We start from the raw sequence: 22,680 nt of genomic DNA on the forward strand, positions 1-22,680 counted from the left end.
GATGCAAAATCTCATGACAATTCAAAAAATAAGCACTGTCACCATTCATCGGTGATAAGTCATTGATACCGAAAGTTAAATTTGTATCTAGGGCACAAAGTGGCGGAGATGTCATTGTTTCATGGCAATTTGTCTTCATCCATACAAGATGCCATTATTTTGTTTTTGTTTTTTTGAAACAAGTGGCTTCTTCTCTAATTTTCTAAGACAATTTTTTAAAGCAGCAGAACTATATTTTTCCGCTTTAAAGCCTCGGATAATAACTTAACTGTTATTAACCCATTTTTCTTAAACAGAAGGATAAAAACCGAGCCTACTTTTTTAACTGTAAAGACTAAATTTCGGTCAATAACCAGGGAACGAAGTTTCGAAGTGCATTTATTTAAATTCTTATTCATATTTTTGTTTACTTTTGTTCTATTTAAAAATTCCATAAAAGTGGGTATTTTAATAATTTCAACTTCATTTTAAATGTATTGCAAAGATCATTAAGAAACAAAACTGGTGTTAATAAATTTTTTGAAAGTTTCTATTTTTAAACCAGTGGATATGGTCTCTTCAAAACTTTCTCGCATTTTCTCCAATAAAGGACTTATTCCCTTGCCTCAGCATAAAATTGGGGCCGTGGTGGCCTGGTAGTAAGGTCTCGGCTTGTGAGCCGTAAGGTTTCAGTTTCGAGACCCCATTCCACCGAAGAACCGCCGTGTGAGGGGGTCTGTTGCACGATAAATCCGTCAGAGCCAAACGGCCTCCCGTTGGTGTGGTGTAGTGTGGTGTGGAGAGGGAGGTGCCAGCTCAGGTGTCGTCCTCGTCCTCTGACCGCGGTTCAAAATTACGAGGTCCGTCCCAAAATAGCCCTAGTGTTGCTTTTCAACGGGACATTAATAAAACTAAACTAAACTAAATTAGCATAAAATTGGTAACGCCGCGAGTACCTTGCAAGGTTTTAGTGAACGATAGTTATGGAATATAGATCTTTGACTAGAATCAAGCCTTTTTACTGAATCTATCACAAGAATATATATTTTTGGACATCTTTTTAATGGCCGATTGGCATAAATCTACATTTGTAGTCACAAGATAAGATATCTAATTTCATTGATTAAAATCATCGCGTTTATGTATTATATCGTGAACATGCAAGTGTGAATACATATCGAGAGACGGTCAACCATTTGACGGATTGGGTTCAAAATTTGATATCCATAATTTAGATGCTAAATCTGTGCACCCAATTTTACATACGTTTTGTCGTTAGCGAGTTCATTTGTACTTGAAAAGCTAGATAGGCAGTCTTTTCTGAATTAATTTCGGTCTACATTTGACAGAAATCTAAAAATACGATCGTAATTCCATATACCAAATTTCAGTAGTCTACTCAAAGTGTTTTTAGTATGTTCACATATACATAAACTGATTTCGGCAAAAATGTGTTTTCAGACTCACGGGGTTTGAAACGTGAAGGTTTGTCAAAATCTCATGTTTAATTCTTTTTTATTTACAATGTTTCCTTATTCATACACGAGAAAGCCAAAAAGTTGTTTTCGCTTTTACTTACGAACTTTCAATTGAACAAAAAAAAATCCATTTTTATTAATTGATATTAAAATTGTGCTAAACGGTTTAATTGATACCTTTAAATACATACATTCTTTAAATTCAGCATTTTTCTTATTCAGTTTTTTCACGTATTTACTCCACACTACGTATTTCTTTAGAAGCTTACTGTTGTGATAGATTTCTTACATCTATACTACTATTATAAATGTGAAAGTTTGGATGGATGGATGTTTGTTAGTCAATCACGCCAGAACGGCTGAACAGAATTGGATGAAATTTAGCTGAGAGATAGATTATTGTTTGGAATAGGACTTAGGCTACTATTTATTCCGTTTAATTGAGTGGTGAATTGTTTATTAATTAAACACTAACTTTCCCGCCAAAAATCGCCAAATGAGTAAATCTTCAGGGTTTTTTCCCCACGCCAATGAGATTAGGCTTAACATGATATTGACTATTATTTCAAACGATTCTGTTTTTCTTAGTGTTCGATACATTTAAAACTAAACATTGTTAATGAATCGATCTTTCGGATTCATTCTGAAGTACTTTTGAATTACAATAAAACAGAATAAAGGAAATTAAAAATTTCTAATCTACATAGCGTTATCCCAACTGGCGTTGAAAATTCACGCATGCGCGGAAGTAACAGAAGCTAAAGCCATTGATGCTATAAATTTCAATCTATTTCCACGCGTACGAAGTCGTGGGTAAAAGCTAGTATAGTATATATATCTTTCATATTGTAACTTGATGGTTCCCATGGAGCCATTTGTTACTTCATATGGTTACGCATAGAATTTAAAACATTACTTTCATTGCTTGTATCCATAGTTTCTTCAGGAGCAAAAACAGACCAGTCGTCAATTCAGGTAACATTACAGTGTGTCAGTAGTCATTGCACACATAGTAGTGTATCACTTATTTAGTAGCATATCATCTTTCACTAGATTACGTTGTTGGACCTTTTATCTTTACAGGAAATCGCTTTGGAATTCAAAATTGCCTACACACGCTTTGCTTATATCACGTGATAACATGAATTGAATTCTTAAAGACTCGTTATGTTCTTCAGCACGTATTTTCAGAATTTATTTGAATAATCAACGGCCCACAGACACTTCGTTTATCCAAAAAAATTTATAAAATTATAATGAAGAGTTATGGAAAATATATTTTTCATAACCCACTTAAAATTAGTGATCGTTAATATAAATATATTATCAGTTATTTTTCCGACTTTTAAAAATTTAATCTTACTATCCCAAATATATTAATTGGGAGAGTAATACAAGGAACCCAACTTGAACAAAGATAACTGTTGCTGAAATTAAAAATATTTTATTTTTTGAAATCTGGAATTTATGAATTTTTGAAATGTAGATCAATTAATTTTTGAACATTTTGTGTCAGACAATATATTGAAGAATCATTTGAATATTAATTGCACTTGCAATAGAATGGAAGTGGATCGTTAAGTATTGATAAACTAGATACCTAGCAAAGTGCGAGACATTAATTAATCTTGTTAAGAGTAAATGAAAGTTTCAGATAAGAAAGTCCTTCTGAAGACGTCATTATTAGAAATAGGGATCTTATGTTAGGACGTTATTATTATTGACCAATTAACCCTAATAATAATGTCTTGAAAAGGATTTTATTATCAATTATCGAAATTCTTTACGTTTACATGATACATATCTTCAACCCCTGTGAATATGTATACTTTGGTTCTTGGTAATATTTAAGGTTAAATAAAAAAAAATATTCTTTATCAAAGTGCTCAGATAAAGACAATAATCTTTATTTTATTAATTTTTTGTGCTGAATCTTTTTGATCTGAATAAAATCTCTCACTCCTTCAAAAATCAACTTAAACCGAATAATTTTTTAAGAAACCAAAAAAAATAATGATATATATAACATGATTCAAAAGATTTTTACTGTATTGGAGGTATTTGAATTTATGTGTATTTAAATATAATTATCCATTATTGTCTAAAAAACATCTCTGTATAGTTTTTATTCATTAAACAAAAGTCATTAATGGAAACTGTGAACTATATCTACCCCATGATCAAAGGAAATTTTTAAAATGCCAACAATCTGTTGAAGCTAAATGTAGATGGCAAACGTCATATAGCGAATGTGAATAGACTTTTTATTACTACCAACGAGTGAATGTCCTTGTTTTGCAATGCCATAGATAAAAACAGTTCGCCACATTTTAACAGTGTGGTGAAACTCGCTTGAAACAAGCGATTGAACTAAGATGACGAAGTCAAAACAATTTTTCTTCTCTGAAATGCTTCCTTTTAAAGATATTGCATATAATATGCGGAATTAGTTAAATTAATGTTGCATTTCTATTCTATGATTTCCCGGTTTTGAAACAGGCTGTTTGCGTTACATGTTATTTATTATATACACAATAAGAGTATCAAAATTTTTAATGAAAAAACAGTATAAATTTAACCTTATTATGCCAAATATAGTAACTAAAAATATAATATGAGGAATAAAATTCCCATGGCATCCTATTTTCCACCGGCCCTGGAAAGGGCCAAATATTGACTTCTAATTTCAGATTTATTTGACTAATCAACCAAAACTCCATTTCTGTGGAGCCCAGGGAGTCATTTCTACTCCACTGCCCAGAAAGTAGCACATCCTCTCCTTTAAGGTCGACCGACCTCTTTTCACTCAACTAGGACATAGAAAATTATAACAACCAGCCTTCCTGAATTTTCAGAAAAATCAATGGCCCTCTGTAAAGGACAATTAAAGGCCACGTGACTGCATTTCATAAGCAGCTGCTAAGGTTGATGAACACGTTCCTAAACACGACACGCTTCATTTGTTATCTAATCCTTTTCTTCAGAGGTAAAAGCAGAACAAAAAATCCATGTGTGCACACGCCGCGTGTAAAGTTATGCAACTTTCTTGCTTCTGTTGACCGACTATTAAGCTCATTTCGTGCCTTGTCTAATTGTGCGTACATGACAGGAAACACAGGCATGCTAGAATAGTCGGTCGTTCCTGGGAAGTAATCATTCATTGTACTTCGGAGAAGTGCTTGTTTTGGTCATTGAGTATTTTATAAGAGGAGTAAAGTATTTGTATATGCTTCCTTTTGTCAATTTCTATATTATTTAAGGCAAAATTTATTAAATTAAGCAAAATTGCAAGTGAAATCTAAGTGAGATTCATAATTGAAATTTTTTTTCTCAGATCTTTCATTGCCCATTCAAAATTCATTTGAATATCTGAACCTTGTAGAATAATATTTTTAAATTAACTTCTTTTTAACTTTATTATTATTTTCTTGTTTTTCTTATAACTCTTAAGATAATGACACATTTTTTAAAGACATTTATAGGATCATGAAAAGGTTTTCATCCGAAAAGATAAAAGAATGAAAAAGTTTTAAAAGCCTTGCTTTATAGAATTCATACTTATCAAAATAAAGAAGCGAGAAAATGTATCATTTAAATTATATGTGCTGTATAATTGCTTTCAATTCTTTTATTATATAACAATGAATAATATTTTATTTGCAAGCAGTTGCATTGCTAAATTATGATTACCATTTGTACATCTTCAATTTATTGTGTTGATATTTATTAATCGCCGTTGGCGTTGAGCTGATTCACCAGGAATTTTGATCGTGTTTATTTTCAATTACTTTATTTTATTGAATAATATACTATATTCCTTAATCTCTCTAGAAAATATTTTAAAGCCATAAGTTATAATAGAAATTAAAGTTGTATTTGCTTGATAGATAAACAACTGTTCTATTCATGGAATAACTGGATCATCCTAATCCCCATGTTATCAATGTGCTTACAAACGTAAATGTCCGGTTCATCTCTCTTCTAATTTTTCGTGGTACTATTTCTATTATTACTATTTCTTATTCATTTTACTTTTCTTTTTTCCAGCTTATTTATTCATAAACTGCACATATATTAAGCAGAATATTCAACAATGGAAGAAAATCATCGATTAAAATATTTAACAAAAAAAATAAAAACAGTTTGAAATTAAGGTCGACAATGTATTCTGTTATTAAAAATTAGATAAATTTTTTTAAAATTGCTGAAATTCAGGAAAAATTAGTATTAATATTAAACTGGTTTTATTAAAAAAACAATTTTTCACTTTCTAGAATATGATGATGAAGAAAAGTATTGTAAGAAAGTATTCTAATCGTCAAAAAATCCAAACTCGATTATTTGACACGAGTCTCCACATTTCAGATATTCCTAAGCCCGAAAAGCACGTTTTAGGCACTATGCCTGCCTGTCGCTGTATCTATTTGTCTATTAATATAATAACTCAAGAGCGTTTTGAGCTAGACTGATGAAATTTAGTACATGATCTTTACATTAAATTTGTAGATTTCTAACAAATTTTAAATAAAATTTATGCAAATGAACGTCTATCTGGGTACAAATAAATGAAATAACAAAAAAAGTAAGGAATTAGGTTACTTTGGTACACAAATTTATAATAGAAACAAATTTATAATAGTACCTGTAATGTAGATCCATATTAAATTTGGAACTGCATCTGTCGTGGGATTATTAATGTTCATCCATATTAAATTTGGAACTGCATCTGTCGTGGGATTATTATCTGTCTGTACTTTTGCCTACAAATAAGCGCACTGATTCAAAAACGCGACAGATGAAATTTGTTTCACAATCTAAGCATCTCAAGTGAAGATCATTAGGAAATTTTAAGCCACATCTATAATAGGGTCGAACCACTGTTGGTATGTATTTCATCATATGTATATGAAAATATTAATTCGAAAATGCATTGAACATAAATAAAAGAAATTTAGTGTGTGATCTTGTGACGCCAGTTCTAATTCTACACCAAATTTGTTTTTAACCGATCTGAAAAAAAAAGTGCTTAAAAGCGTATTCAGTTTTCTAGTATTTGTGTGTTAGCCGCAAACCAATAATTAATCGCCCAAAAAATCGCCAAAGACTGATCTTTCGTGACTACTGTTCGCTAATGACATGTGGTTGATACACACACATACTGATGTATTTTATTATATTACAAAATACAAAACTTTATTGTGTGAAATTGAAGATCAGAATCTCGTGGCATTGTAGACCTAGACCTCAGACCCAAAATTTTATGTGGAAGGAAGAGAATATATTAGATGGTATGCGAGAAAGTTTCGGGGAGACTATTCCTGCTGATTGAATTTTAAGGCAACGTAAGAATTGTTTTAATGCTGTGACGAAAAAACGCCTAAAGTTTCAGTTAAAATTCTAAAAATTTCAAAGAAATTGCTATGCGTTGTATACTTTGAAAGGTGTAAAAATTCATTTACAAAATTTAATGAATTCTAAAGGAAACTATATAACACCAAACAAAATTGTAGAGCATCAGTATACATATTCAACTTTCTTAGTAGTAGAGATTTTTTTTTATTGTAAATACAGCTACAATGCTTTCATTTTGTGGCTAATATGTTTGAAACACTTATGATAATCTGATTGCATTTTGTATTTTTCTCTTAATCAATCCTTGTCATAATTTTCTTACAAAGCAAACATAGTTTGTGACGAAGCTAAAGTTCCTTTGAAGGTCACCAAAAATTACGACATACTACAGTTGTAAATTTTAACTGTTGCATAATAATGCAAATTTTTCAAGGACGGCTTATACATCCTAAAGCAGCTTTTGTGAAATAATAATTTGAAACCATATGCAAAGTAAATTAGAAAGATTTCAAGACAATTCAGTTGTACTTCTGAAAAAAATTACTAAATATTCATTATTATAAAAGGATATTATTTTTTTAAGATGTAACTTATTCAAATGTGTTTCGTGTAATTTGTTTTCTATTCTTTAAAAGCAGTGTGCTTCCTTCTCACTGTATTCTCTTGTCTTCTTTTATCTCTTGGGAAAATCTAAATATAATAAAGCAACCCTTTTCTCTGTTATAAAAGAAAAAGAGAAAAAAACCATAATGTATATTTTATTTCTTTATAATTTATAATTAAATCCAGATGAAAAGTGTCAAAAAGAAAATTCTCTTCTTTAATTTTACATTTCGAATCAGTTTGTTCTGAAATATCTAAACATTCTAGATGCCCTTTTTTAATCCTTATGTTACTGGCTATGCTTGTTATAGCAATTTACCTAATATTACAGGTACATCCAATAATAAGAATTTGGCATTTATAAGCACTTCCAAAAATTGTTATTGCTTAAAAGCTAAAAGTATGTAATATCAAGAAGAAGAGTAAAATGCAGAAGTTATTGAAGAAAATGATGAGATATTTCTACCACGCTTTTTATATTTACGTAGTAAGTCTCATTTCAGTTCAGTTTCGTCCCATTTTAAAGCAGTACTAGGGCTATTTTGGGAAGGACATCGTAATTTTGAATACGGTCAGATTACGAGGATGACACCTGAGCTGGCATCCCCTCTCCAAACTGCCACACCACACCAGCCGAAAGATATTTTGACCCGATGGACTTAATGTGTACAATTTAACGATGGCTTTAAAGCTTACTCGACAGTTTTTCGGTGGACTTGGGTCTCGAACTTGAAATTTTCCGATTTCGAAACCAAGAACTTCCACCAGGCCATCGCGGCCGTAGTAAGTCTAACTAAACGTCCTCGTATTTCATTAAAAAAATATGAAAACAGAGGAAGCTGCATGAAAAATAGTGTTCAAAGGCTAAGAACAATATTGGTGCATGCATTTTGTACACTCATCTTTCATAAGTATAAAAAAAATCCCCTCTAACTACCTCAATGATTTCACGCAAAGTATTTCGAAATTCCCTGCCATTTATCTTGCATATTCCAACATGCCGAAATTTTGGTAAACTTCTTCCAGTTTTCTCTTTTAAACATACCCAAAATTTGGTATTAAAAATTATACCTTTAAATAATAAACATATGTTCACAAAAAAGATATTCGCATTTAAAAAAAATTATTATAAAATCAAATGTCTTTTAGTTGAAAAGCTAATTAAAAATGTTCTGAAATGAAGTGAAATTTCTGAATTATCTGTGATGTTACTTTGCATATATAGAATTAATTTTCCCAAACTATAAATAAGCATTTCTTTTAACTGTTAAATTATATTCTGTAATTCAAGTCTTATTTTGACAAGTATAGTATACAGTTTTAAAACTATAAAATGATTTTCATGGTACCAACTCCGTATTAAATGTGATGACGACTACAACAATACCTGAACTTTGAAACTTCTATACTAATACCAACGAATGAATATACGATCAAAGACTTACATACTTGATAAAAATAGGGTCTCGAACCCAAGATCTTCTGATCTCGAAATATTATTTTCAAGTTGTCGCAGACTCTCGGTGAAACACAAAACTACAAATATCAATATGTATATATATAAAACGCTAGCGTACATGGCACAGAAATCGAGCTTATTACTAATTGTAGAATGGCAACAGCCAAATATAAACAAAATATCATACAAACTTCAGATTGCTTCATTCTTTGAACATTTTTACAGTTGTACTGAATCAAATGCTTCGCTTATCTAATTAATAGAGCTGCAAAATATTAGAAGTGTTCTGGAGATAGTTCGCCATGTTACCAAAGAAGACATTTAGTCAAAGGAGAGATATCAAAGAAATCAAGAAATAAGCTTCAAATAAAAATTTCAACCAAGTGCAAATATAGGCTTAACCGTTGCCAGAAAAGCAACCATGGTAAGACAATATTAATGCACAATTTCGCGATAATCGTCCAAAAACGCTCTAAAAGCCTACAATCCTGGATATATACCAGAAATGTTAACAAACGGCTTTTAAAGCTGCTATCAAAAATTGTCAGGATTATATTTGGCGAGAAATCGCACCAAAAGTTTTCAGTTTTGGAGCCCGTATATTAATTTTAATAATAATCGCCATAATCGTTATGACTTGCCTACGGAAATTGTTACTCATATCTTCCAAAACAATTATCTTATAAAAATGCTTTTTGTATTATCTTAAGGCTAAAAAATTACCTTTTTAATAATATAAATTTTATATCTGTACAATTTTTTATTTAACTATAATAATATTTTTAATTGTTTTATATACTATCTGAAACAATGTTTTTAAATACTTTGATGGAATTCAAACTCCATTCAAACACGTGCTTTTGCCAATCATTCATTTCGTAATAGGAGTTTTACTTCCCCTTTTATTTCGCAATTTTCTACACTTTGTAATTTACAGTAAACTGTTTTAATTGAATTCATGTATTTTAGTCGTATCAAATTACAAGGTGAAATGTTTTTTTTAAAGAGATGCATCTCATATTAAATAATTAACACCTTAAAAACCCAACAATCTTGACGGACAAACTGGTCGACAAAGGCGGCTAGTATTTTATTAATTACAAATTAATGAGTTTCAAATGATATCTCTAATAATCCCAATCATTAAATCATATCATAAACCATAAGACAATGCAAAAAGAATTATCCTAATCATTATTGTTTACCTTTTCTGACCTTTATTTATTCAATACTTTAAATTAATGTCAAATTCTGTCTGCGTCGCTTGGCAAACAAAAATAAGGAATACCAATAAAAAATAGAATATCACTTCCTTATCCTGTTCCAAGTCGTCTGCTGTCACGAGCCTCTATTGAAAAATTCCAAATCCTTTCTCCGTCAATCGAACAGCCCCACTAATGAAATTGCGGCAAACGACAATTGCAGAAAAAAGCTGTTTCGTGACATTGAAAAGAAAATCGTGAATAATGAAGTCTCCTCGCTCCAAATGGCATTCGGGACGACATTGAAAAAGGCTCCGGTGGTTATTTTTTCTTTTTCTGTTGTTCCCCAGACAACATGAAAGCGAAAGCCTCGATCAGGATAAACTATTGATTTTTGCTGAAAACCAACACCAATCATTTGTACTTTCGCAACAGAAATTCTGCGCATATATTTCGATTTATGGCTAAACAAAGGCATAGGAGATGTCTCGCAATACAGAATTTTACTGAAATTTATGGAACCTCATATTACATGGTTGTAAAGTTTCTAAACAAATATCTTCTTATGTGCATCCTTGCTATACGAAACAAAGCACTGTTATGAAATGAGTTAGGCTTCAAAACTTAAAGATTATCTGTGTATATGTCTCTTTTGTATTTTATGAATATGAAAAATATCTTTAATAAAGAATTCCATCCAAAAGAACAATTTTTATTGATAAGTATACTAGTTGATATCCCAGCATTGTTTGGAATTAGAATTCTTTCATGTATAATATTTTTAACTTAAAAACTACGTTTGTATAAAATCCTATTATGAATATAATTCTTTCAAAAGCCTAAAAAAATTTTTTTAATTAAAATTGGATGTTAATTGAACTAAACGATTTTTAAAAGTTGCTGATAGCTACTTTTCTCCATAAGTTATAAATATTTGTTTGATTAGTATAGTAAATTTATCCACAAATGCCGAGAAAAATTTGTTTTCGTTTGAGTAATAGAGTTAATCTTACATTTAAGCAATGAATAATCATTATTTTAAAACCAATAAAGGTATTTTTAAACGATGCATTCAGATATAACGGAAATTTAAAAAAATAGTAGTGGAATGAATAGAATAGTAGTTCTAAGTGAAAAAATAAAGATTTTTGTTAAATTTAGTTATTGTACTCCGAAAATATTATAGTATTCTTTTATATAATAAGAATGCAAAGTTTGGTTGAATTAGGCTTAGTTATTTAAAGAGTGACATAGAACGAACATACAAACATAGCAACAATGGCTTTTGTTTATATTAAGATTTAATCGACAGAACTATTCTTTCTGTTAAGATATCTTCATTCTCTTGACAAGGTATCTTCCGAATTATCTTGTCTTCCGTTCATTGCGTTAAAAAAAACCCTTACTGTTTTAGATAATTTATCAATAGGTAAACGCTAGAGCTTTATAAGTTTCCTCGCATAGTCTCACTTATGAAGTTCTTTCTTAAGCTTAGCGTCTCTTTCAATGCAAATATATAAATATTTTTTGAAGTATACCCTTGATTTCTCAACTAAGAATAAATTTTATTCAGGAACAAAATTCTAGGTGGATCAAAAGTTGTAACGATTCTAAAGATTCTGTAATTTTATCTCATACATCAAGGCTTGGATGAAAAATTCTAAATTATTAGTCATCCTCGTCATCTGACAGGGGTTAAAAATTACGAGGTACGTCCCAAAATAGCCCTAGAATTGCTTTAAAAACGGGACGTTAATATAACGTAACCTAATAGTATAGTGAATAGAATCAAGTAAGCATTTTGGCAGAAATGCAAAATAGATTTACAATTTTTGGATGCATGTAGATTTACAATTTTTGGAACAAATTCCAAGATTGTTATGAACTGCTTGCTATTATCGTTTTATTGTCATTATCTGTTCATTATCAAGAGCAAAAATTGACAAATAATACTAGAAAAACTTGCTGATATCTTTGATATAATAGTATCTTTGCTAATGACATAATGATTGAATCATTTTTAAGGAAACAATAGGAAAATTTGCTAATATTACATAACAAAATTTTTTAAAAGAAAAAAAATTACGGACATTTTCTAAAAAATGAATTTTTCCAACTTAGGAGGTCTAAAATGTGGAGATTCGTCAAAATCTCGAGTTCAAATTTTTTTTACAATTAAAATATTTTTTCTATATTACGTATACGAGAAAATAATAAATAAAAAAAACTCTAAATAGTCAAGTTATATAAGAATGTAAATATGCTCGTGCAATTTGAATTGGTTAAATCGTAAGTTCTTCGGTAAAGATTTTCTTTCACCGGAATGACCGATAGGAAATTACAATAGAATTTTTCAAACTGCATTTTCATTTAAAAGAAAACACGATATCTGTGTCAGACAAAAATATTTAACTAAAATACAGATCATGTTGATCTGGGAAGTCTCGAAATAGGATATGACGCAGAAGACACCTGCTAACACCGAAGATTCATGGCACCTGGTACTTTTGAAACAAAAGTTAATCATCCTTTCACTGATGTGGTGTGGAAACTTGCTGAATGAGCTGCGAATTCAGCACTTTTGCTTGTCGCCTAAATATTCAAAACTAATGCCCTTTTGCGACCAGCTAATTCATCAGGAATATTGGTTACATTTAATTTCTTTTAAATTATTTATATATAACTTTATGATTCCGCCAGACTGTCAGACATTAAAGCTGTGATATTTCAATAGCCTTAATATCTTATTATATATATGAATTTTTCTGATGGATACAAATTCCATATAATTAGTTAAATATTAAAAATGCAAATACCTCTTCTAAATTCCATGTAACGGCATGTCCGCGGTATTGTGACTTCCCTTTTTTATTCGTCTTGCAAGCTACATAGATATTACACAGAATCTTCTTTCTGAAGCTTGGGGGCCGCGGTGGCCTGGTGGTAAGGTCTGGGCTTCGGAACCGGAGGGTTCCAGGTTCGAGACCCGATTCCACCGAAGAACCGTCGTGTAAGGGGGTCTGTTGCACGTTAAATCCGTCCTGACCAAACGTCCTCCCGCTGGTGTGGTGTGGTGTGGAGAAAAGGAGGGTGCCAGCTCAGGTGTCGTCCTCGTCATCTGACCGCGGTTCAAAATTACGAGGTCCGTCCCAAAATAGCCCTAGTATTGCTTCAAATAGGACGTTAATATAAATAAACTAAACTAAAATCTTTCTGAAGCTTTCAATAATGAAAGAGAATTAAGCTATAAAACATTTGATGAAATGATGGAAATGATTTGAGTTTCGGAGCAACAGTGTAATCTGTTGTTGGAAATTAGGCAAAAAAAAATATATTTTAAAACATTTGCCAAACTTTAGAGAATTTATACGACTATAAAATTGATATCATTAAAAAGACAATTTTTGTAAAATTTAAAACGGTGTGAAATTTATTTTTATTCAATAATATTTTCGGAAGTTGTCACTGGAAGACACCCAAATTCAGTTCGATTTTTAATTAAAATTTTAATAGATGTTTCAAAAACTTCACTCAGAATATGCATATACGCACCCTTCACGATATATAAGGGCCATGTACACAAATTCATCTTTATTATAAGCAGAGATAGCGATTACGAAATTCGCCCGATAATGGCTCTGCACTTTCAAAGATCAGAATTCTGGTGTTTTCTTTTTTCATCAAAGAAAATTCAAAATCGAAATCGCATGAAGCTGTACTCCTTAACAGCTTTAATGATCGCTATTAGAAGTAGAAACGCTTGATGGCAAGTGATAATTCCGTACTTCGAAGAGGAGCAAAACAGAGGGCCGTCAGATTGGCTAATGCATTATCGAAAGGTTCACTTTGCCCTCCTTCCCAAGGGACCTTATGGACTACGGGAAGCGACGTGATAACCATAAATTTCCTTAAAGTTATGACATTATTATGTTGTCTTATAATTATGGTTATGGTATGGCCTTAACCATACTTTATTTTCGTGAAACTCAATTATTTCTTTTTTACTTCTGTTTCTTTTGTTATACTGAACTAATAATAATACTAATAAGTCAAATGAAAAAATTGGTAATTTTTTCCTTTATGGTCTCTGAAAATGGGACTTCTTTATTAAAATTAAGAGCAGAATCCAGGCTGAAAGAATTATCAGTTTCAGTCATCCGAATTTCGTCGAATATCTGTCGTGTGTGGACACTGTCCACGTCAAATTTGGCGACTTCGGCAAAAGTTATCAGATGGAATGGTAGGGAGAGGAATACTGTCTCATATATTTATCTGATTAACAAATAATGAATTTAATTACATTATTCTCAATTAATTTTGATTTCAATCAGTTATTATTTTTTTATGAACGACACCTTATATAAAAATACAGTTATAATATAGAAATGATTTAGTTTCTTGCATTCTCAACATTTCAGGGCGAACTCTTCTTTGAAATTTGAATAAACAGCGAAATATATTATCATATGAGAACATGTTATTTTGGTTTGGGGTTTTTGAAGCCTCAAAATGCATGGACAGAAAAATTAGCGATTTATGGCTTTTGAGACATCAAATTTTTCGCTTTTAGGATTATAAGGAAATTATAAAGAAGGTTGTCACATTTGGCGATTTATTGCCAACAAGAAGTTACAACTTGACGCGAATATCCGATATGTACTCGATTCTCCTATCTGCTCAATAAAAAGCAGGGTCGTAGGAAGTTACCGTCCGAAGAAGCAGAGAGAAGAAAATGAGAATGAAGGGGGCGAGGGGAGACAGTGAGAACGTAACCAAAATTATATATATTTTTTAATTTTTCTAGCTGGCCAAAAATTGTTTTGGAGTTAAACCTTGATTTGTGAAAAATAATAATAATAAAGTTTCTGGCCTCGTGAAAAAAAATTAGAACTCGATTGATTTTGAGATGGTCAAAAACCATAGCTTTTCTAAAAGTTGATGATTGCGAAATATGAGAACATGTTTTTGTCGGATACCAAGCGACTTAAAAAAAAAATTTCTCGCATGATAACTTGAAATTTACGATAGCAGATTTCAATTTCTTTATTGTTATTATTATTACTACCGAAAGATGCTGCATCTTTATTTTAGTTGGATGTAACGAATGCTGAGGTGTCTATTTCGTTCCTTTGTTAAAAAAAAAAGTATTTTATTCATAATGCATTTCATGCTTAACTCTAGATTTTCTGTACAAAGTCTTTTAATTGTGTATCTAGATTTCTCTAGAATTTATTTTAAATTCTTACCTTTTAAGCATTAGTTTTTAAGATTTAATCGATACATTTCCGACACATCTCGTTCAGTGAAGTTCTGATTATAAAAGGTATTCCTTATGTATTCAGAATCATTGAAATACTGATTATTTGCAGAAACGTCGAAATAATCGTTGAATAAAGGAAAACATTTTTATAAAATAATTGTTTCCCCACAGAATGTGAAATATGTACTTTTTTTTCCTTCAATGCCTGTATTTATGGTGATTAAGGAAATCAACCCATTCTTCTTTTAAAAAGTAGTTCGTTTAAAAATCAAGTTATTGAACAATAGATTTATGATTGAAATATTTCGAATTAAATGATTTGGAGTGTGAATTTCTGGAGTACAGTGCTATAAAAAAGGCACGCAAATTTTAGCAGTTTAATTTATCTATACTAATGTCCCGTTTGCAAGCAACATAAGACTATTTTGTAATATCGGGTAAAACATTTTATGCCTTCTTTGCGCTCCTTTCACACGACCTGTGTTAAGAGCACAATTTAAGTCGAATCGAAGTTCGAGTCCTTGACCCTCCAGTTAGGAAATCAAGTATTTATTATCTAACTAAGGCTACAGTGGCTTTGTGATGGAATCTCAGTAGAGTTGAGTGATACCTTATGATTTTGATATTTTGCATCATTCACGCAAAAGTAATATCGAATTCACAAAACTAATACAGACTAAATGTATCAGATATGAGGTATCAGTTTTTGGATTCTATTGATATCAAGTAATAGATCGCTATAGCTTAGTTCTCTATTTTGCCTCGGTGTCGCTATTAACATGCATGGTTTTTTATTTAATTAATATATGTAATTTATAACATTGGTGTACATATTTGGTGTTAAAATGGGAAGAGTTTTTACTTAAAGTAATGATTTATCCTTATATAAATACTTGTAATTTATATTTTGTTTGGTATTGCCAGAAATCAATAAACAAATTCATAATTCATTATTAAATGTCTAAGCAAAGACAGTAATAATAAATACTCCAGTAGAAATCTTTATCAAAACTTTTGAATGAACAACATATCGAGCAATCGCTGCAATCGTAGAATATGGTTTTTGTATGGTAAGATCCATGTTAATGCCAATCGTGATGTCCATCGTGAGGAAGACATGCTCGTAATGGTTCAGAGTAATGATCGTTGGAAACGCCGAACATGCCTTGATTATTTTTCCTGAGTCTCTCAAAAACTTTGGAACACAAAACTTTTGTAGAAAATATTCTCTGCTGAAAATATGTGCGTTATGGATATTCTTACATATATCTTCTTTGCTTCTGTAACCATTCAAGATGATGGCGGAATTTAAAAAAATTAAATTAATCATTTAAAAATTCCATGTACCAATGATTTTAAAAGCATATTATAGCTTATGACCTTAATGGCACGTGACGTCCATGCGTTATTCAAACTGATTTCAATAAAATGTTTGTAATTCTCGGTCTTTTATTCATTCTTCATATTCTTTGGACGCTATCAAGTAACGATGGCATTTCAAACACTTCTTTGCTATTCGATTTCATTTCGGAATTTTTCAAATTTTATAATTAAATGTTCTGTATAATATGTACAAGTTAATATGCACTGACGGGGGAAAATCCTAACATTTGTTTAATTAACGTGTTTAATTGATTAAATTTTCAAGGTCACAGGTTAATTTAAGCTCAAGAAAATGCATTTAAAATGTGAAATGCTGTTACATTAATATCCGGTGTATCCGCCAGAATTTCGAATGTTAGCCTGCAAACGTTCATGCATTGTGTCATACAGGTGCCGAATGTCACTTTGTGGTATGGAGTTTCATGCTTGTCGTACTTGTTCTGTCAGTGCTGGCTGTGGATGATGCTGGAGTTGTCGTCCAATGATATCCCATGCGTGCTCAATTGGAGACAGATCTGGTGTTCTAGCAAGCCAAGGTAACATGTTGACACTCTGTAGAGCATGTTGCGTTACAATATCGGTATGAGGGCGAACATTATCTAGTTGGAAAAATCGCTTTTGAATGCTGTTCATGAATGGCAGCACTACAGGTTGAATTACCAAACTGACGTACAAATTTGCAGTCAGTGTGTTTGAGATAACCGCGCGAGTGCTCCTGCTGTCATAGGAAATTGCTACCCAGACCATGACTCCAGGTGTAGGTTCAATGTGTCTAGGTCGCAGGCAGTTTGTTTAAATGCATTCCCCTGGCCTCCTTCAGACCAACACACTTCCATCCCTGGCATTAAGACAGAACCTGCTTTCATCAGAAAACACAACAGATCTCCACTCTGGCTTGATACCATCGGCGTCCCAAACGGCAATGGCTTGAAGTCCATGGAATATACGCTGCAGGGCGCCTGACTTGGAGCTGTCCTTGAAGTAACAGATTTTTAACAGTTCGTTGTGTCGCTATGGTACGAGGTGAGCTGTTGATAATGGTTTCTTCGTCTTCCTAAAGACATTCTTGGCTAACATGAACTCATTACGCCGAATTTCAAAGATAAAAAACGCTCACCTACTTAACAGCACGCATTTAAAGCAAACCTGATTTGCAAGTACTGAGTGGTGCTACTAGCGCCACACTTATGCGCAAAGCGCGAAATTTTAATCGATGTCATCTTTCAGATGTATAAACACGTCTACCAATTTTTTTTTTATCTAACACAAGTCTTTCTTGGTGTTGAGATTTTTTTTCCGCCAGTGTATGATAATTAAATGTTAAGTCTAAATCAGTACACTTATTTATTGAAAACTTCTGTTGGCATATCACACAAATTTTAATCTTAATTTCCTAATTTATTCTATAACATGAATAAAATCTCTTTAATTGATTTGAAATCTTAATCTTTGTGTATCTCTTCACATTTTCTTTAGATCTTGTAAGATCCACTTTTATTTGCATCTTTGCATTAATGTGCTCTTCCTTGTTTTAAGACTCGGCATTATGCAGGTGAATCTTTGTTCAAGATCAGTTTTCTGCATTCAAAAGAATTAAATGAAATTTAACGGTTAGCATTTAATTACAGAAAAAAATATTTCGTAAAGACGTATATATACTCTTAAAGAAATTGATGCATAAAATGCATATATAAGCCCTTGGCGGTTAACATGTTAATAACTATTAATTTACTGACAGTTTTTTTAAACAATCAAGAATAAAAGGTATATTTTGCCATGCAAATTCAAGTGCAAAACATAAGCTATCAATATAATACTTAATGATCCAAGGTTATAAGTATAAATAAGGGATTCGAAAGATCTATATGTTGGACACCTTTATATAAAGGCAATATTTTTAGAAAATCTCGAGTGTTCTCTTGAAACTCGTGGCAGGCAATAAAATGTTAACAAAAAAAAATCTGAAAGAAAATTGATGACAGATGACGAACAAAAGAATTGTCCAAATGTGAATATGAAAAACTATGCCTCGCAACTCTTCCTGTTTCCATTAATGAGAGTTTTGACGAATTCATGATTTTTTTTCCTTTAAAGGTAAAATGTATAGGTAGATTAAACAATCCTTATCTTCGAAGTTATCTTATTATTTCCTTCATATCTTTGTCTCATTAGTACTTAAGCAACAATTTTCTAATCATATCATAACACGGAAATCTTATACTAGAGGCTAATTAAACTAATAAAAAAAATGGACTTGCAATGTCACTAGATCATTCTACTTATATATCTTTAATATCAAACATCTGAACAAATTATATAGAAGCACTCATAGTCAGAGTATTCAAACATTCAGGCACTAAAATCAATTTTTCACTGAGTTTAAAATTTATTGTCCTATTTTTCATAATATATTTTTCTATTTTTTTTAAAGTGTAAATTGAAGATTATAATAGTTTTCCCTCTTTCTTTCCATATTGCAGTGGCTTTAAAAAACATAAATGGAACAAAATCTGTGTGAGTCAAGCTAGATTTGATATCAGGGGTGTTTGTGGGACCCCAAAAAATCCCCTGAAACTTTTACGGACTTACTACCGACATTTTGGAGTTTCGAGAAGGGGGGGGGAGAAATGAAAAATTACAATTATGAAGTATTGAATGACCTAATTATAAAAGTTCAATGAATTACTTTTTTTGCAAAATTAAGACCTTTGAACCCAGGTCACGTGATCGCACATCTGGTCGAACGAAGTCTCTCCCTTTTTTTTCTGCCGCGCTTACTTGCCGAAAAGAATCCAGAAGAGAATGTCCGAGAACCGGGGAAATGAGTCATAACTCGCAATAAGGAAAGAACAAAAAAGTTTTTCCCCCTTTTCACGCATTATCACTGCCTTTGGAGAAAGAAAGGAAAAGTTTTCACCACACACACTGACCTTGCGTTTTCTGCTTTCAAAGCAAACAAAATTACCCAGATCAAAATAAATAATTCATTATTATTCCTACTTCCTTTTGAACGACGATCCCCGGAATTTCCGGGTATCGAAGTTCAAAATCCCCGGAATTCCGGGGTTTCCCCGGAGCACAAACACCCCTGTGATATAATCAAGTAATAGTTATGTCATGTATCTCTGTGGCGTTATTTTCAATAAACGACACCTGGAAATGTATAGTGATGCTTCGAGAAGAAATAAAGTATTCTAAATAAGACAGCTTCGAAGCCGGATGCCTAGTGGAAGCGGAGGCACACATTTCTGCCTAACTGGTTCTTCAATTCAAATATGGTGAGAATAATATCTTACATGGTGGCATACTATGGTGAAATCTCTTGAAAATCTCTCCAGAATTAAATTGTAACACGGCCATTTTCCTCTGTTTGTGTTTGTTTTACTTAACTGATATTACAATCTAAAAAAATGCAAATTGTAAGATTTTATTCTCTTTTGGATAATTAAAACAGGTATTAAACGATGCAACACTTTCTAACGTTGGTACCGTGAGATGGGCTTCGCTGTATGAGCTTTTCTTGTTAAGCTTCAAATATTGGCTTTGGGAGATATTCTGGTGGTTGTCGATTTTCTTTCCATCTTAGTCTAAGGAAATCTCGAGCTTCATGTTTCGATGTTTAATGTTTAAATGTTAGTCTTTGTAAAGTTGTGTAAAGTAGTGATCGTCCCTATGTGTCAAAAAAGAAATAAACCAATTCGGTTTAAAAATTGGCCTGTTTCTTTGGAATAATCCACATTACCATATTACAGATGGACTTCGCTCTATGAGCTTTTCTTGTTAAGCTTCGAATATTGGCTTTGGGAGATATTCTGGTGGTTGTCCATTTTCTTTCCATCTTTCCAGTTTCAGGAAATCTCGAGCATTCGGTTATATGATCTTATAATTACATGCGATGAGACATTTTACCTCCGTTAATCTGATAAATAATAATTTTTTCGGCCAATTTTTTTTTTTGCAATTCACAAATAGGAAAAAAAAAATACCATCAATGCGGTAGTAAAACCATTACAACTACTTCAGCCGTTCATCATTCCTCATGGCCCATCAAACATTGAATTAAGCTATGATCAAACATTCGCTACATATGTAATAAAAAAATGTCTGCGACTGACGAATTATTGACTCAAACGTTGTATCAAACATTTGAGCCGGCTTAAAATCGCATATCAAGCTGGTAATACCTTAGAGTCGCATACAAACTGGGAGAATTAGGTACAAGATAACGCTGTTATGTTTAGATGTCAATCAATTTTTATCTTTACGTACAAAAAAGATGAATGTGTGTGTGAGGGGACACTCCACAGGTTATAACGTTTGAACTAGAGCCTCCAAACTTGCATATTTATAAATGGAAGGTGATAATGTATACCTTGGAGGGAGGGGGTTATAAATTTCAATCCCAATTTTAATTAAGACTTTTCGTGACTGGAATTATATCTCTCTGTCTGCGAAGGCGATAATTCAAAATCGTTTTGAGCTAGACCTATGAAATTTGGTACATGAACTTAACACCAAATTTGTAGATTTCTATCAAGTTTTGAAAAAAATCTATTCAAGAGAAATTTGTTCGGTAATTACAAAAGTTAGATGGATAAAATTTGGTATATAGAATTAATCTTTAAAGTGTAGATCCATATGAAATTTCATACCAGATAAGTGAAATTTTTGTCCGTCTGTAATTCCGTATGCGTGTACACTCGATAATTCAAAAACGTAGTAATTTAAATAAATGAAATTTGGTGTAATCTTTCTACTAAAATTGAAATTTATCGATTGACTGAAAGGTATCCAAAATGCATATTCGGTTACACTACAAAACACTAAGCTCTCATGAACAGAACGCTGAAAATAAAAATCTGAATACAAGTAATATTCTTATCCCTGCCCAAGGCTCATAATTTTAAACAGGGAGAGAAAAAAATATCTCCATTTGTTTTGAGAGTACGCGAGAAAGTTTCAAGATAACCACTTCTAATGGTTTTATATTAATTTGAAATATTACAAGCTAACTTCAAAGTCCCTTTCGGCTGGAATAAAACAAAATAATCTCTGGTTCTGGTTGAATGGATAGCAACATATAATCTGATCATAAAGGACCTTATGTTTGCGTTGCCATAATCTTTTTCTTTTCACAAATCCCTTTGTCTAACTTTTTCCGTATACTTCTTATCATTCCTTTAACATTCGTCAAGCTTAATTAGATTTTTGAGTTTTCTGCCTGAAACTGAAATATTTTGAACCAAATAAAAAGAAAATTTAAAATTCTCAATATTCATTTGCAATTTTTTGAATTAATTTATGACTGTTCTTAAAACAAAACATTGCTCTTTACAGATGGCCCGTTGGACCGATTTCAATGTGCATAGGCATTATATCAGCTCCTTTCAGCATGCCTGCGGCCAAAGTTTCTCCAGCAAACAATAACTACAGCAGCCAGTGTCGAGATTCGAGAAGTTCGAAGGACAGTTCAAGTTCTGATAGTCAATCACTACAGGTGAGTACTTTTAAATTTAACTTATTCATATCTCTGCATCATTCATATTTACTTCTGTTTGTAACAAAATTGATAACATTTAAGTATGATAACGTTTAAAGGCTGGTTACTACCTGTAAATTGAGTGACGTGCAAAAGCCTTAATTCAAAACTCTCCTCGACAGATCGTTGAACTTAAAGCTATCAAATTTGGCACGTACTTGCTTCTTGGTTAACAGGTTTCCACCAGGAAAAAAAGGGAGAGGGGTCTTTAATTCAGTATATTAATTTAAAAAATCCAAGGTTTTTTCGTCATTATTAATATTACTGCTCAAAAGCCTGTTTTTACACCAACTTAGAATTTAAAAAAAAAAAAGTTTTTCAATCATACCAATTTTATTTGTGCAAAATTTTTTCTGTAATTTTAATGTTTTATTAAACCTTTTTAAATGTATTTACAAAAATATTCGCTATTATTTTAATTAATG

General features: G+C 31.7%; 1 long non-coding RNA gene across 1 annotated transcript in view; it reads left to right on the forward strand.

The window, feature by feature from the left end:
* LOC129958629 (uncharacterized) overlaps window positions 1-22,214 on the forward strand; it is a 40,229-nt gene extending 18,015 nt beyond the window's left edge. Inside the window, exon 2 of the long non-coding RNA XR_008783272.1 lies at window positions 22,054-22,214. This is a non-coding gene — a long non-coding RNA (uncharacterized LOC129958629). The remainder of the gene's footprint in view (window positions 1-22,053) is intronic.
* The last annotated feature ends 466 nt before the right edge of the window (window positions 22,215-22,680 follow it).

The sequence above is a fragment of the Argiope bruennichi genome, chromosome 2 (assembly GCF_947563725.1).
Source record: "Argiope bruennichi chromosome 2, qqArgBrue1.1, whole genome shotgun sequence".
NCBI lineage: Eukaryota > Metazoa > Arthropoda > Arachnida > Araneae > Araneidae > Argiope > Argiope bruennichi.